Here is a 16709-nt window from a genome sequence, read left to right on the forward strand (position 1 = left end):
GGCAAAAACTGCTTCCAAGGCTTGCTAAAAGCTGGTCAGTATCTTTTAGGAGTCATGGAGCCTGTCATAGGTTAGCAAGCATAGTCCCGGAAGGGATGTCCTTGCTAAGGGGTGCTTACAGCTTCCTCTGGGACCTGATAGAACCTATCAGCTGGCCAGTTTGAATATGGACAATTCTCTGAGCCACTTAAAGTTGTGATCACCTCTGTGATCCACATTTAAGAATAGACAAACTCCCCCTCCAAGCTCTCTCTCGTTTCTGGTGCTGGCACAGGTGGCTGCAGGCCCCGTGTGGGGGCCAGCGGGCCCAGCCAGGCCCTGCTTGGGCCAGGCCGGGCCGGGCCACGGCCATCCTGGAGCCGATGGACCTGTTCCAGCCGTGGAACCCCCCCCCCCCACTGCCTTGCCGTGGGCAGCCGGAGCGGCTCGGCTCTCCCCCCTCTCCACTGCCATAAGAAAAATTCAACATTCCAGCTGCAAAGCTGCAAGGCCGAGGTGAGATTAACCCTTTTATTGCTGTGAAGAGCTGAAAACCTGAGGGAAGAGAGAGAGGAGATGCTTAAAGCTGAAATTCTGTTGTGAAGCTATGATATATCAGAGTATCCCGTTGTAATTTCATGAAGATATGGGGGGTGGAGTGTTCAACTCGTGAGCAAAAGCACCTGCGCTGAGATAGGCAGATGCTGACGCAGCTGTAATTTCATGAGAAGTTTGGACAGGGAGAGATGGAAGCGATGAGGACCTTTGCTCCAAATGGGAAAGGAGAAAACCTCAGTTCCTAGAGATGGACCAGATGAGGACTTTTGCTCCAAACAGGAAAGGAGAAAACCTCAGTTCCTAGAGATGCTCCCAGAGATAGTCCTAACGATGAAGATGAGGAAGACCCTTTGCTCCCAGGGAAGGAGAAGGGCCTCTGTTTTTTTGTTTCTGAACGGCTCAACCTTAAAATTGCACCCCAAAAACTTCAAGAATGGACCCTCGAAAGCAGTTGCAGGAAAAGCTGCAAGTCGGGGGAAAGGACTCACACGCAGGCAGAGAGACTCCTCTTCCTAAATGGACTGAACAATATTTGGAAGTGGGCAGCTGTCTCGTTGTGATAATGTTTTCATAGCATGAGCAAGAAGAGGCTTCTCTTTCTAAATGGACTGAACAAGGTTATTATGGCAGTGGTAAACAGACTGAACATCTTAAGGGTTGTCTTTTCACATTGTCAGTGGGAGAAGGGAGGAAGGTCAGGGGAGGAGGAGAGTTCTGAAGGTGGTATAATTTTTTCTTCTTTTAGGTCTGTTAATAAACTTCTTTATATTCTTTCAAGTTTGGTGCCTGCTTTGCATTTCTCCTAATTCTTATCTCACAGAAGATAAACAGTAATGAGTATTTTGGACCAAACCACTACACTAAATTGGTGTTTCCGCCTGGTTACAAACCCAACCCGCTACAGAGCCCTTGGCAACAGCGTTTACGTCAAACCTTGTGCTATGGTCAGAAAATCAGCAAACTAACTTTAGAGGGCTTAAACAAAGATAAAGGGCACCACTGTTATCTCATTCATAAACCAGAAATGAGTCACCTGCATTGACATAATTAATATTTGTTTACATTGAGTTGTTGACTTCAATTCTTTTTAATCTGAATTATTAGCTCCAGCACATGAAAAACACCAGGAAATAATACGTATATTGCCTTAACCATGATAAAAGTATTTTTCCCTCTCACTGGGTAGTTTGGTCAAGCACAGAAGTTATTCTTGCTGTAATAAATTGGTATTACCACTTCCAAGAAATGGTCACACTCCTTGTGCTGTCTGCTGTCACTTCTAAATTCCACTCTGCAATTTAGCTGGCCACTTGCTCTCACTAAATGTGAAGAAAACTAACCCCAAAAAATGAAGTTTATCATGAGTTTAACTGCAATTACATTCTATTTGATTTTCCTCCCTTTAGTCAGCCATGTCTTTGTGAATCTCATTTTCCAGAAACCTAAGCAATCTATTTTGGCTTCATAATTTTTCCACATTGCCACAATGATTTTTTTTTTAAGTACCTGTATAATGTGTGTGCTTACTTTGTAGAGGCATGGCCATCCTTAAATGAGGACAGTGGAAAATTCCTACCATGTCCTGGAGATTCACAAGCTCTACTTGCAGCCAGGGAACTGGATGCCTGCTCAAGGACAGTACTAGTGTTAGTCAGGCAAGTAGCCTAGCAACAGGAAAGTAGTAAGATGAGTATCTGCATCTTTAGGGAATGTACAACATGCTTTTTAAATTTTGAAACACTTCTGAAAGCCAATTTGCCCTGCTGCTGGAGATCATTAAGGACATTGTTAGTAAGGCTGACTGAATGAATGGTGGGGCTTCGGTTCATTTCTAGAACCAAGAAGTATTTTCCTAAACTCAGAGACAAAATTAGAATTTTCAAATTGTATCTTGTTGGACAAGAAAAGTTGGGATTTTCTTCTGAGAAAAACCAAAAATATCCCAATCTTCTAACTCTTCCCAGCATCAGAAGTGAAATATCAATGCAAAACACAGGCAGTATGTACTTTTCACTCAAATTTTTCCAACTCTCTACATTTCACAAAGAAAGCTTAGTGAATGAGAATCCCTTTGATCCACATCCTTGGCTTCTTCCTGACAGAAGGGATGTCACACCAGATGCATTTCTTAAGAAGTCAACTACTCTCCTACAAAGACAGGATGAAAAAGTTGGGGTTGTTCAGCCTGGGGAAGATAAGGCTTCTGATAGCAGACTTCCAGTACCTAAAGAGAGCCTACAAGAAAGCTACTACAAAGGCATGTAGTAACAGGATGAGGAGTAAATAGCTTTAAATTGAAAGAGGTAGATAAAATACTAGGAAGAAATTCTGTACTGCAGGGGTGGTGAGACACTGGAACAGGTTGCACAGAGAAGTTGTGGATGCTTCATCCCTGAAAGTGTTCAAGGCCAGGCTGAATGAAGCTCTGAGCAACCTGGTGTAGTGGAAGATGTCCCTGCTCGTGGCAGACGAGTTGGAAGAGATGATCTTTAAGGTTCATTTCAGCCCAAACCATTCGGATTCTATGAATCTATGATAGGTGAAAGCTGCTTCTCAGTCTCTGAAGAGCAGTATGTGCTTGGAGGGAATGGCCCCACCCTCACTGAAGAGAAAGCCCAAATGTATGACAAGCAGTAAGGAAGAGAGATGGGTGAGAACCAGCTAAGGAAGAAGGATGGGAATCAGTAAAAACAAGATTCTGTTCTAGAAAAAGCTATTATCTCTTGCACTTTGAAGCAGTAGTGGCAGCTAATTCTTAGATCACAGCCCAAGATGACAAACCTCCCTCCAATCCAAAAGGGAAGGTGACTTATTGCTTCTGTCTTGACAGCATCCATGGTATTTTTACCTGGTGCTGCCTTTAAGCATAGATGCTGTCTTGAACCAGCACAGATAACGGGTTCAGCTTCAGGGCAACAGAATTATTTCTGTTCTGATAAAAGCCTGGCACTCCTACATCTGAGGTTTATGAATGCCAGCATGTCTACCACTGGATGCTTCAGGGATTTTGGAGACAGCAGGTTGCACCATTTGCATCAGGGATGTCTCAGTAACGTCATGCTGTTACTACCTGAGGGACGTCTTGGTTCTTTGTTTAGCAAAGAATCTGTTCTATGACTTCATTAAAATGCAGGAGGATAAAATTAAGTTTGCTGAGGATTTAGTGAAGCTGTGCTGCTTCTCAAACAGGCAACTGTAAAGAGCCACATACTGCTTCCACTGCCAGTGCTGTGTTTAAGTCTTCTGCTCTTGATCCAGCTCTCACAACTTGCACATCATCGATTATCTGTTCCCTGGCTGTCACTCAGCAGCTCTTACATGCCAGATCGGTGTGCCTGCAGCTCCTGACACAGCAGAAGACTGCCTTCTGCATTTTGGTGAAAGAGGTGCTGCAGTGGATCTCATGGCTGAGAGAAGCTCAGTCATGTGAAGTTGAGTAGGGAGAAGCTAGGTAGAAAGTGAAGTCCTCTACACAGAGAAATGCCTCATGTCAACATGTACTTCTTTGTACATCCAATAAGTACATGTTCAGTTGTGGGCTCTTATGACTCCTGATGTGAAAAAAGTGAAAAATCTGCGAAGTTTTTGAACTATGTTAATAAAATCATGAAAGGCAGCGTTAGTGGGAAAATTAACTCTGCTGGACTTCCTGCCTGCTTGCTTGTCTCATGAGCTAACACTTTATAGCACGTGTTTGCCATGATTGTTTTGTAGGACCCTATGGCATAACTACTCTGGGATGGTTTTCTGTACCTACACAGATCACAAAATCGTTGCAATGCTTCTAGCTCTGCAGTGGAAAGGGTCCAAAATCCAGGAGAATGACTACCTGTCCCTACCAGGGAGTGGCATGGCTTTGTGAGAGTTGCTGATGAAATGCATAATGGGTTGGGGCACTGCCTAATCTCTTCCCAGTTTATGTGGCCAAATGAAGTCCAGTAGAGGTGAAGGGACCAAGATTTTTATCTCTACTTGGGAATAGGGATGAGTAAATACATCCTCTCCAGATCTAAAAATAATCAAGCACAGTCCCTTAGTAAGTTGTGTATCTAGACTCGAGAAAAGCAATTGAATGTACTGTTAGACTAAAGGAAGATGCCCTAACTCCTGTTCCCCACAAGTATCATTACTTCCTGAACTTGAAATAGCCAACTGAGCTTTATGACCCTTTTCAGATTAATTATTTGTCTATAGAAAAACGACACTTTTCTGTTATTAGGGTTCATTTTGCAGAATTTCCACACTAGTTCCTTTACTGAATAAGCTTGTGGGAGAAGGAAACCTGCTTATTTTTCTCTTTCTAGAATGTCCCATACACAGAACATGCTTGTGAGCAACCATCTGCTGTGATATTCCAATACAACTAATTCAGGTCTTAAATCTTTTTTTAAGTCAAAGATACTGGTACTTGAAGAAGTACAACTGTGTAAGATGGGGCTCTTTTTAATTCATTTTTCTTTTTGGCAGAGTGGAGCTCAACTTATATAAACTGTGTTTTCCAGTCCATTTGGATGTTGGAGAACAAACCAAGGCCTTGTGGTAATGAGTTAGATTCAAGGCCTGATGGCTATCTCTTAAAACAACAGTGGCACAGACCAACAGACTCCTGTGCTAGCAGATGGAGACAGAAGTTCAAGAGCTATTATCATCTGTTTCACCCATGAAAAATGCAATATACTCTTCTCCTGGATGAGGCACAGGCACCATATGAAGAGGCACTGTATCAGCAATCAAACCCTGAAAAGTTAAAATACATCTGCAACTGACTGAGCTAAGCCAAGTGTCAAACAACATGGGTACACCAAGGAATAAACACACCTGATAACAAAATTTACAGCATCAAATCAAACCAAAAAAACAAAGCCAATTTAAACTGGGAATTTGAAATGAAGCTAATCTGTAAAAGTGAGGTAAAGCAAAACAATCCACTCTGTTCTTGTTCTCATTAGACAAAATATTCACCAAATGTGATGCTATTTAATCACAATACTGAACTTGATCGTATCAGTACTTTTTAAAAATAAATGGAGTTTATCAACCTTATTCTCTTGCAAACTTTGTTCATTGGAAACTACTGGAATACTAATCCTTGTTGTTATTTCAGGTAGTCGGTCTGAGCACTACAGCTTGATCTGTGGCCGCTGAGTTGCACAAGATGACTTTTCTGGACACGGAATGAATCTGCACGCAGCCTTGCAAGTCAGAGACTTACAATCCAGCACATCTCAATAACTTGACATCAGTGTTTTAAACAATTCTCCTAGTTCACCCTTGTCTGAACTAACTACTGCTATTGATTAGCAAGCATGTTTAATATTCTTTTGAAATGAAAATAAATGAGGCAGTTCAAGAAATAAAGCAATTTCATGCCATGATGACATTGCAAATAAGAAAAAAAATCTAATTATGTGTGTGACTGTGAGAGAAGGTATGTCAGCAGCCTTGACATGCTCAAATATATCATAAAGCAAGCCCTTCTAGTCTTAGCTCATCATGCAAATGCAGACATGAAGAATGAGACTGTAAATTATTGACTGAAGAACTTCATGACTTACACCAGGTCTGATCAGAGTTACTAACTCACAGGTTTTGCAGGTTAAACTCTTTTATACTGATCACTGCATGTCATTTATCATGTTTATAATGGGGTAACATTGAAAATTCATATTTACTCTATGATCAGGTATAACTACCAGAACATTATTACAACATCTGTATGTTTTCCATCCCATTCCTGTTCAGTTGGTTATTTCTATCTAAATGCAATATCATGCACTTACAGAAATAGCATTATTGTGTTTTCAGATCACATCTCCTATTTGTAAAGATACTTTTGGAAGTAAACCCTTTAGAAAATTTTGACGGGTTTCCTAGGATGGTGTCAGCAGCACCTGTGAGAAGCATACTCACATACTCTATTTCTTCACTTGTGCCATTAAGAAAAATATTGAATAGCACTGGAATCTGAAGAGATACTACTGAGCTTCCACCCATTTTGACAGTGAAAGATGGGTAACTCCTGTCTGGGAGCAGTTTTCTGGCCAGGTTTACACAGGGACCTTAGAAAAGATTGAAAAAGATTAGGATTATCAAACAATTTACAGTAACATTATGTGAGAGAAATCCCCTAGGGAATATTAGGGGGTTTTATCTGATGCTTTTTCATGCACAAAAGCCCTGTCAGCATCCCATAGCATAACAGAATAATTAGGGTGCTTTTCATTCTCACAGATATTGGGTGTTAATCTTCTCCTTCTTATATTCTAGGCAAATACAGATAGTTGGGGGGTTTGCCCTTTCAAAATTCACAGATGCAGAACATGGCATGCGATGGAGAAACATTGTTCCTTTTAAACCCACAGTTATTGTCCCACACACATAGGACACAGATAAGTGCACAAAAGTACATGTTGATAGTTCAGGTTAGTTGTGTAATTTGCATATTCTTCTGATAATGAAAAAACTGCAGCTTGCCTAATTAATGTAATGGAGGTAAATCATTACTGATTCCAAAACATTATTCCCCTCCATGATGGATTTAAGTAATTTTTGTGGTCTTGAGCAATTTATTGAATTTGAAAATTGTTAAAAATATTTCATACACTTCAAACATGAAATGCTAATTTTGGCCTGGACTTCAGTTTAGCTATTGTCCTTTCATTTAATGTTGGGTATGCAGTAGGATTCTAATTTATATGTCTTCTCGGTGTGGAAAATTTTTCTTTCTTTTCATAAGGACATCTGAAACACTTATTTTAAATTAACATGTGTTAAAATCTCACCATAAAAACAAAAATGCAAAACATATGTGCTTACTAAGATGCAAAGATTTCTTAGAGTTGCTCTTCCATGCAGATTATAAGGTAACAATGGTGTAATAAATCAGTGAAGAATAAGTCCATTGATGATTTACATAAATATTTGGCCTTAAGCATTCTGATCAAGTGATATCATCCTGATTATCCACGTCTGATCACCTGAAGGTAACAAGATTACTAATTAATGCAGTCTTCTTCTAAGCTCCTACACTATGTTTCTAGTCTTGAATATCTGAGTAGGAAGCATACTAGCAGGTCTTCACTCAGTCTTTATTCAATGTTTTTATTCATAATGTCATCCACATTTGGCACAGAAAGCAGATGGATAGATAACAGGAAATTTAAAAACCTGCTATGGCTTTCTTTCCTGGTGCCAGCTGGGTTTCTTCAAAACAAGCGTCTTTCTAGAAGCAGGTTAATTTCTTCTTTTTAAAGCTCTGCCATTTCCTTCCATTTGTAAAAAAACACAGCAGGTCCTAAACTAGTTCTTGACTATATATATAACATTAGCTTCCCAAGTTTTCTTGGAAAAGGCAATATTAATAAAATATATTGGAGGGATGATGTTTTTTGTCAAGAATCACAAGTGAATAAGTATCATAAAATATTGCCAAGTTATTAAAGTGAGGCTCTGAGCGGGAAAAAAAGTCAGGTTTTAGAAAGAGTTTCTTTATGTTATAACATCAGGTAGCTGTATTTCTGAGGAAACAAAGGCAATAAAAAAAATCAATAATGGAACACATATTGCTTTTCCTTCCCTATATGGATTCACACCCACATTTTTCTTTATGCATCTATATAATTTTATTTGCATGAAATATTACTGGTAAAGAGGTGTGGATTTATAATTAGTTTCTTCCCAAAGAATATTACGCTTGTATTTCTTAACTAAATAAGTACAGGGTTAGCAATTTGAAATAATAATAAAGTCAGCAAAGAGAAAAAACAGCACATGAAAGCTTATCAGTATGATTGGCAAAGAAACCATGAGAGTTATGTAGTGGTGGAAATTCTTCAGAAGAGTCAAACAAGTACAGAAAATTGTGATGCAGAGAACCACTCCAATATTTAATGAAATGCATTGACAGCAACCTCTAATGATGAGAATTTGAACTGAAAAAGGTAATGAGTGTTGAGTTTAAATTTTTCTTTTTTTTACACAATTACTTTTGTTTCCTTGTCATAGACAGACCTTTAATATGACCAGGTCATGCCTTCTCAAAATAATTAGCAAAGCTGTGTGGTTATATTTTCCCTTTTGGGGAGCTTGTGCAGACATTGAAACTGCTTCTTTGACACTCCCAACAGCCTCCTCACCAGTGGCACCGCTCCACACTGCCCCTTCAGAGGACATAGGCTTCTTGCCAGTCTTGTGACTGAAGAGGTAGGTTCAGCACTGCTCGTTCATGATTTTATTTCCATCCTCATGGCAGATGTTCTACACTGCCTCAGAAAATTGCTTAATCTTCCTCTACTTCTGCTTTCTCCAAGGTGAACAGGAGTGGGTGGGAAGGGAAAACAGTAGCTACTTTTGCTGATAAAATACTTAGAATGTTACACATGAAAAGTATCGTATGCAAAGTAAATAACTGCAATAAAGAAAGAATTACTATGAAGTTTTAAGCACTTGAAGTGCTGTGGGAAAATTTTGCCCCTGATTTTTAGATGCTATTCGTACTTGGATGGTTACTCTTTGGTTCATCATAAAGAGTTTTCTCATGTGTACAAATTTAAAGGACTGTTTTATAGATCATAAAAATATGTACTCAATTACTTCAAATAACACTTGGGGAACTGCATGTAAATGGTGCATAAATTGCCCAATGAATCAAGACAAAGTCTCTTTCAAAATCAGGAATCAGGGGGTAACCAGCATCAACAAACACATACACACTGTTGAGAAGGGGAAGCTTATTACTGCAGAATAGTTTTCATCTGTGCTGTAAATAAAACAGGGGCTTTAAACAAAGCCACTTCAAACATGCATCTGCAGCAATTCTATTATTAAAGCTGGTAGTGGCTCAGGGACAATCAATGCACTTTGCTTCAATACTGTTTTGATTTGCAATACAGTACATAGATTGTACAGTGCATAGATTTATGAAACAGCTTATTCTCCACTATAGCTGTTCCCAACAAGCTTACTTAAGCCCTATATATCATAAGCTCTAAATCAAAGGTTTGATATCGCAGAGCTCTAGTAAACTGACTCCATGAAGTTGTAATTTTCCTCTCGCCCTCTGCCGAGATGTGTATTGTCACTGCCAAGGCCTCTGTAATGCTTCTAAAATGCATTTGTAGAATAGGTCGTAATTATTATGATGCTGTTAAAAAACACCCTATCATTTGATTGAAGGCTCATTGGATTTTGTATTTTTCATTTTTACTTTTTGGCCCAAAAAATCTTCGATTCAAATCCTACTGAAATTCAGTGCAGAATTTTTTTCAGTTGATTTTAGTCACACATTCACAGTTCCAGGCTCAATAATGTACAAGCAGAGCATGACTTTTTGGGGCATTTTTATACCAAAGCCAATTTTAAAGCTTGTGCTAATTTATATGGAATATCCTAAGATCTTATATCCCAAATCTGGTTCCCACAACCTGACCCGTACAGAAGAAAGAGAAATACGAGTCCTTTGGCGGTATCTTACCTCAGATTAACTACATTACTCTATCAGTGCACATGGGAAATGCCAGCTGATGGAGAGAGCTAGATGTTGGTGGAGGGGCTGGTGAGAATCCATGTGGTTTGGCCCTCACTTCCTTCACCTACATATGCCATGGTCATGGGGACACGCTGTGGACAAAGGGAGACCTTTTCCCCATCTCAGGCATCATATCACTTCTCTGAAGCTGAGAACTACAGACGATGAGGGCCAAACTGCACGTGAAATTCTTCCTAATTTGCCTTTATGAAGCACCCTCTACATGTGGAGAACAAAATACTTCTCAAATACTCAGTAGTATTCAAGGCTCTCCTAAGTGAGATCAGTGGAAGAGGCACACAAGATTTAAACAGTGGTCCTTAGTCACTGAGTTATTTGATGACTGTGCAAGGGGCACAGATTTTATGACATGCTTATAGGTTAACTTGTTGATGCTTCAATCTGGAGACCAAAGTACAGGAGAGAAGATCTACACTGTTTTGAGACGGGGGCTATTGATTTTATGTTCACTATTGCATTATCAGACTGCATTAGGAGCAAGGAAACAAGCATCTGATTATAAAAAGGAAATACAATTCAGTCAGTACAGAATGAAATAAATATCAGTTCTGTCATTCAACATCATTATAAACCATGCCAATCACTCCACACAGAGCAGAGGTCCTTAAACACAGTTTTGACTTCTTGACCATTTAAGATGGATAATTGCTTCTGAAGGCAAATGAGTCAACAAATGTGTATTTCATTGTCTACTTTAAATTATCAGCCTCCAGTTTACAAAGAGTATCTCACTGGACCTACTACTTCTAATAATGCAGTTCAAAATAATTCATATCTAGTTGGGGAAGGAAAAGCATTTTTTTCCTTAAGTAATGTCTCAACCTTTACTTCAATAATGTCTCAATACCTTGCACTTGAAAAGAAATGGATATGCACTATGCCAATTATGTCAGGAAATAGTGCTTTATATCACATTTTCTGGCCTGCCTCCTCGTGCACTTTTTATGCATGGAGCAAGTTCCTCATAAACAAAGCAAAGACAATTTATTTTCCTCCCTTAAACTTCTGCTTTTATCTCTACAAGGGCCTTTCATGATGTCTGTTTAAAACAAGAGTGAATAAGCAGTTTGGATACAGTTCATACCACACTGCTCAGGACCTCCTGAAGATAACTGGTACTTTCTCTCAACACCACTTTGTATCCAGATGCTGTCCAGCTGTTACATAAATAGTTCATTGCTTAGGACAAACACTCGCAGAGGTTGTGATGCAAAAAGGTTAGATTTTGTGAACAGCATCAAAAAAACTGATAATAGAGCAGTTGTAGAAGTAGCAGAAATAAGAATCATATCAGTTCTATCTGATGTCAACATATTACAATCCTCCCTTTAAAATAGGACCAGCAAACAATGTGTTTTCCTGGCTACTTCACATAACATAAAGTACAGATAATTCAAACACACAAGCAACTCTATCATCAGTTAAACAAGGCTGAATTCTGTTCTTTCATTCAGTTTGGGATACTGCATTTAATTCAGTGATATTTTCATTGATTTAAATATGCCATGTGTGAAATGTTGCTAATGCAAATCTCATCCACAAAACTTTAGACCTCATAAGGTCTAAGACATGGCTTTTAGGGTCAGGGTTTAAGTAGTTGACCTCTGTAAACCCTCTGCTGGGGTAAATTTAACCTTGAAAGTAATATTTTGTAACAGCCTCTTGGAAGAGAGTCATTTTTATATCCTTTGATCCCTATTTATGATACCTTAATTTAACCAGTGATGTTTATATAAAACAAAGATTTTTGACCTCTAAGAAATATTTTCTGCTGCATCTAATGACATTGCCTGACCACTGGCCAGTGGCTTTAGAGTCCAGAAGCTGCTCTCATTTTCAAGCCTCATATGTACCGACAAAACACTGTGGTGTTACTGTATACCTTCCATGAAGAAATTCGTGCTTTCCTGAGATTTGGAAGCTTAAATTGCTCCTCTGGTTAAAGAAGACAGCAGTGCTATCTTTATCTAGCTGTTGGATGCTTCATTCGATTGCCTGAGTCATTGGTGAAATAGCTTGAGGCTAGACAGGTATATTACTCTTTAGAAACAGATGGTGTTGCACACAGGAGATTTGAGAAACACATTCTTAACGCAGCAACAGATCTCTCTAAAATGAGCTGCCCAATTTATTACGGTTTATATAAAAAATTCTGCCATTACCCTCTATTACCACTCCCCACCCCCTATTAAAAGTACAGTATTTGGATACAGGCATCAACAGAAAGGAGTTTTATTTTCTGGGAAGCAACATCAACAGAAAAGAACAGTAATTTTTTTTGTGTGCAGCAGGTATTTTGGCAAATTCGGAAAATTAATGTTGAAGAGAAATATTAGGTAAGGATGTTTTTGTCACTAGTGCCCAAAACACATAGTTTTCTGAAGAAAATGCAGTAGTTTGATATTATTTTTTTTATTAACAGCTTGGAGGTTGGGGCCAGAGGGAAGAGGTACAGAAAAGCAGCATTGTTGCAACCATTTCCTGATTATTATCTTGCTATTTCATCATCCAGCTATCTACCTGCACTTTTCTCAAGGACCAAATAAACAGCCAGCTATCTAGCTGCACTTTTCTCATGGTTTATTAAAGATATATCACTATTTCTTTCCAACCCTACCTATTTAAAAATAAATAAATGTGCATATGTCATTATTCCCTAGCACAGCTTTCAGTATTTCAGTCACAACATTTCTAATGCCAGCTCAGAAGTGTGAAATAAGCATCACATGGTCAAAACTGCTCTTTAGTTTTCTAAGAATAACAAAACTTCATTTTCAAAAGAACTTCAGAATCTGTGAGGTGCAAGAGAGGGCAAAGAAAACTACTATTCCTATACACTAGAATTTCAGTTTTCACTTTGGCTTTGAGGCTTCTAGATTTGGACACTTGTATTTGGTGAGAACTTTGGAGAGAAAAATCATTCTCCTACTTAGAAAAGTTTATGGTTTTGCCAGCACTAATTCCAGCTAGGGACTAAGTATTTGTTGGCTTTTTTTTTTGGTTTATATTTTCCAAGAACTTGTAGTTTACAGATTGGCCATCTTTGTAAAGGATGAAAGAGGGAAAGTCCAAATACATAATCGCATACAATGTTTTGTTCCTCACTGTTGGTCAAACACAGAATTCAAACAAGTAACGGCAATGTATACAATTGCTATGGAAATGGAAGCGAAGACAGCATTTAATTACCTAGATAGCCACAGCAGGTGACATACCTCAGTAATTTTTTGCAGATGGAAGGGGAACAAAACCACCAGTGCTGTAAGAGTTTTTATTTTCAAGCAAGGATATACTTGCCTGCTTATGGCTTTACCAGAACCTACCGGGTACTATCTGTTCTTCAGGGAAGAAAATATAAACAGCATTAAGAATTGCAGTAAGAACAGACTGACTCATCTTTTCCTTTACAAAATGGGGTGACATCACTCCTCCAGCTGCTCAGCATGGGGGAGGTCAGTTGGTGATAATCCTTGCCAAATGTGTCCAACAAGCACAGATGAGGACTGGAGCTCTCACATCATAATAATCTTCTTCCCTCTGAGCTTGTGGATTCTCTTTCGGGTGAACACAGCATGGTCCAGGGCTTCACATAATTTCAGGGGATATGTCTAGCCAGGAGTAAACGGAGCCAGGCAGAAGCCACTCTTGGAGGCATTGTTCCATGGCAAACTAGTCAATAACCCACCAGAAAATCCATTGATGTAAATGCTGATTGGAGATGCTTTACTTTTAGCTTCTTGGCTTTGCTCACATCAATATGTGTGGTCATTGTGGGCATGCACACTGAGGGAGTAAACAATTTAAACTGGGCCACTAACTCTAACAACTGAATTTTTTTCAGCAGGGAAACAAGCCAGATCACAGCATGAGCTGTCCAGAACTCTCTGATTTTGTCCCAAAATTTGCAAGGAGATGATGAAGATTTTTTGCAGATTCTTAAGTCAGAAAGGCATATGGACGTGATTTGCGGCTCTTGACTACATTCAAGAATGTACAGCAAATCTCTTTCTCCCATGCTGTTAACAGGAAAGTGGCTAGATGAACCTTGATGCACAAAAGGCAGTGGGTATCAATCACGGTACTGTCAGATAATACATTACTTGTAGTGCAAGGGTTTAGAAAACTGGAGACTAAGTTCATCAAGAGGTTGCAAGAAGGAACAGTAACTACGTGGACAACACTTTTTTTTTTAAGTGCTTGACTAAGTTTCTGGAATGGAAGCACCCTAGATATGAAAATCATTACAGATACTTGTTCAAATTCCATTCAATTTCAGGAAAGTATTTCTATTGATTCTAATGGTTTTCACATCAAAGTCTTGAAATTGATTGATTTTTTTTTTTTTTTAAAATGCAGTTGAACTCCTCATTCACAAGCCACTCACGTCTCCTCAATAGCCAGCTAAGTCTAAGCTATATTTACTGGGAAGTGTCCACGTTCAAGCTAAGCACAGAGCAAAGAGTGCAGCAATAGGGAGAAGTAGTCAGAACAAAAAAGGGATGAGCTGTAAGTACACTTTATTTAAAATGTACAGTGACTGAGGGCCGCTTGACTGCATTGTTCCCATTCAGCTAGGGTTCAATCAAATAGGTACCATATTGTCAGCACAGGAAAAATAATCTGTAATCCACTAATAATATTCTGATGAATTTTAGATTACCTTCATTGTTCAATAATAGTCTGAACAAATAAGCAGAAAATAAAATCCTCTGTGGAAGGCACTAGTCAACTAAGGCAGTCTAGAGAGAGGGAAAATCTGTAAGAATGTTCTCCAAGGACTTTTGATTAGTCAAGTGGTATTTCATGACTTACAGAGGATTTTAAAACCTTTCAGTATAGGGAGTGAATAGTAAACATGTAGCTATAAATACGTGGGGAGGGTTTTTTCTGTTTTTCTTTAGAATAGCAAAAACCCCACAACTTTCTATTGTGGGAAGTTGGCATTTTAACAGACCATCCCAAAAAACAGTGGTACCTTTACATCCAGGTATCAATCTACCCAGTGCATCTGAAAATATGGAGGCAGGATAATACTACTCAGTAAAATTATTCTGTTTACACTGAGCAGCACCTCACTCCCCAAAATTTACAAAATTAGTCTCATGTCATGCATATAAGAAACAGATGTTGAAGTGAATCAGTCATCAAGTCTTGTACTCCACAATGACAAAGGTCTGGGCAATAAGTGTTTCATTCAGGCAGGCCTGAAAGAACCACTGCTTTTTATCCTGCTCTCTAGAAATTTGTTCTCACCACTCCATAGAAAACTTACAGAAACAACACAAATCAAGACCATAGGCCTCACAAATAATACTTTGAAATAGCAGGAAACTTGTTATCTTAAACTTCAAAATGATCCTAGGACAAGACTGGTCCTCATATTGCAGTCAAAAAATGACACTAGCTAAAATCCCTGCCAAATTCTCTTGACCTCAAATCTGAAGATTAACTTAATCTAAACAAGTAGGCAAGACTGAGGTATTTTTCCGTGGCATGTGCATGGAAGAGAGTCTGATTACATGTAATGAAAAGAGTTTTAATCTCTACAAGCCAGAATCAACAGCACAGGTACTCAAAAACCAGAACCATGGTCGTGCCAATGGATGGATCATTGCAACTAAAACAAACTGTACTCACGGTCATGCAAGAAAGTGTTCTATTTTAATCCTGTCATAAACTGCACAGGGGAAAGTCCTCCCATGGAGAGAAACAGGTGGTGATCATGCAGGCAATAGTGTAAGTAACTTCTTTAACTCCATGTTATTGTACTTCTCTCTTAATTTTCAATTTTAATACCAGCTTTCAACTAAATAACTTGCATTAGGTCCATAAATCGGCAGAGCCTCTCTCTAGCAGCAGTAAAGGAAAAACATGCCTCTCTCGTTTCACAGCTGACATTTTAAAAATATGTTATTTTCTGACTTTCCTGCCATCCTTCTTCAGCTTTACTCCCTCAGACTGTCAGTTCTACCCAAGCCCACTCTGGATTTAGGTGTCTCACTGTTCCTTTGAATGAACTGTTTGGAGCAATCTTATGAGTTAACTGACCAAGAAGAAATGGATTTTACTTTACACAGAGTCAGTTCAAGGTAGTATCACCATAAGTGAATGGAAGGAAATTGATAATTCTGTAAGAGTCTTCAGGCCCAATTATCTTCCAGATAATGGCTACAGCTCTAATTTCAGAACACAAGGTCTTCTAACATTTTCCCTGTTGTTCTATAAGGATTAAAATCAAAGCTGTTAACTTCTTCCTAGCAATGCACAAGCTTCTGAACTGGGTTCACAAGGCTCATAAGTCTATTGGCATGCTAGGGAAACATGAAGTGTGCCAATTTCTTTCCAGTGTACTTCTTGTTCTATCATTCCTGAGTCCTTCTCCCTGTTGATTCATACCTCTAAGCCAAAGATTTTGTGCAAAAAATATCAGTGTGAGATATGAGTCCTATGCTGTTCAGCAAAGATTTTGGTCTAATTCTCACACAGAGATGTACACTCCATGTACACTTCCCTGTATACAGTCTCCTCTGTTATGTCCAGAATCATATTTAATCCATCCCTACTTGAGAGGGTGTTACTACTAACAAGTGAAAGTGTTTCATAAGAGACATTTTCTCCTGGAAAT

The 16709-nt window shown here is 38.9% G+C and overlaps 1 long non-coding RNA gene across 1 annotated transcript; it reads left to right on the plus strand.

Annotated features, from left to right (window-relative positions):
• The first annotated feature begins 454 nt into the window (after window positions 1–454).
• Window positions 455–6263, plus strand: LOC121675035. The gene is made up of 2 exons (XR_006019942.1): window positions 455–495; window positions 5642–6263. It is a non-coding gene; the product is annotated as an uncharacterized LOC121675035 (long non-coding RNA).
• Window positions 6264–16709: the final 10446 nt, after the last annotated feature.

This window comes from Corvus kubaryi, unplaced genomic scaffold (assembly GCF_017639235.1).
Source record: "Corvus kubaryi isolate FWS band 111438036 unplaced genomic scaffold, C.kubaryi_AGA036_p1.0 71, whole genome shotgun sequence".
In the NCBI taxonomy this organism is placed as follows: domain Eukaryota; kingdom Metazoa; phylum Chordata; class Aves; order Passeriformes; family Corvidae; genus Corvus; species Corvus kubaryi.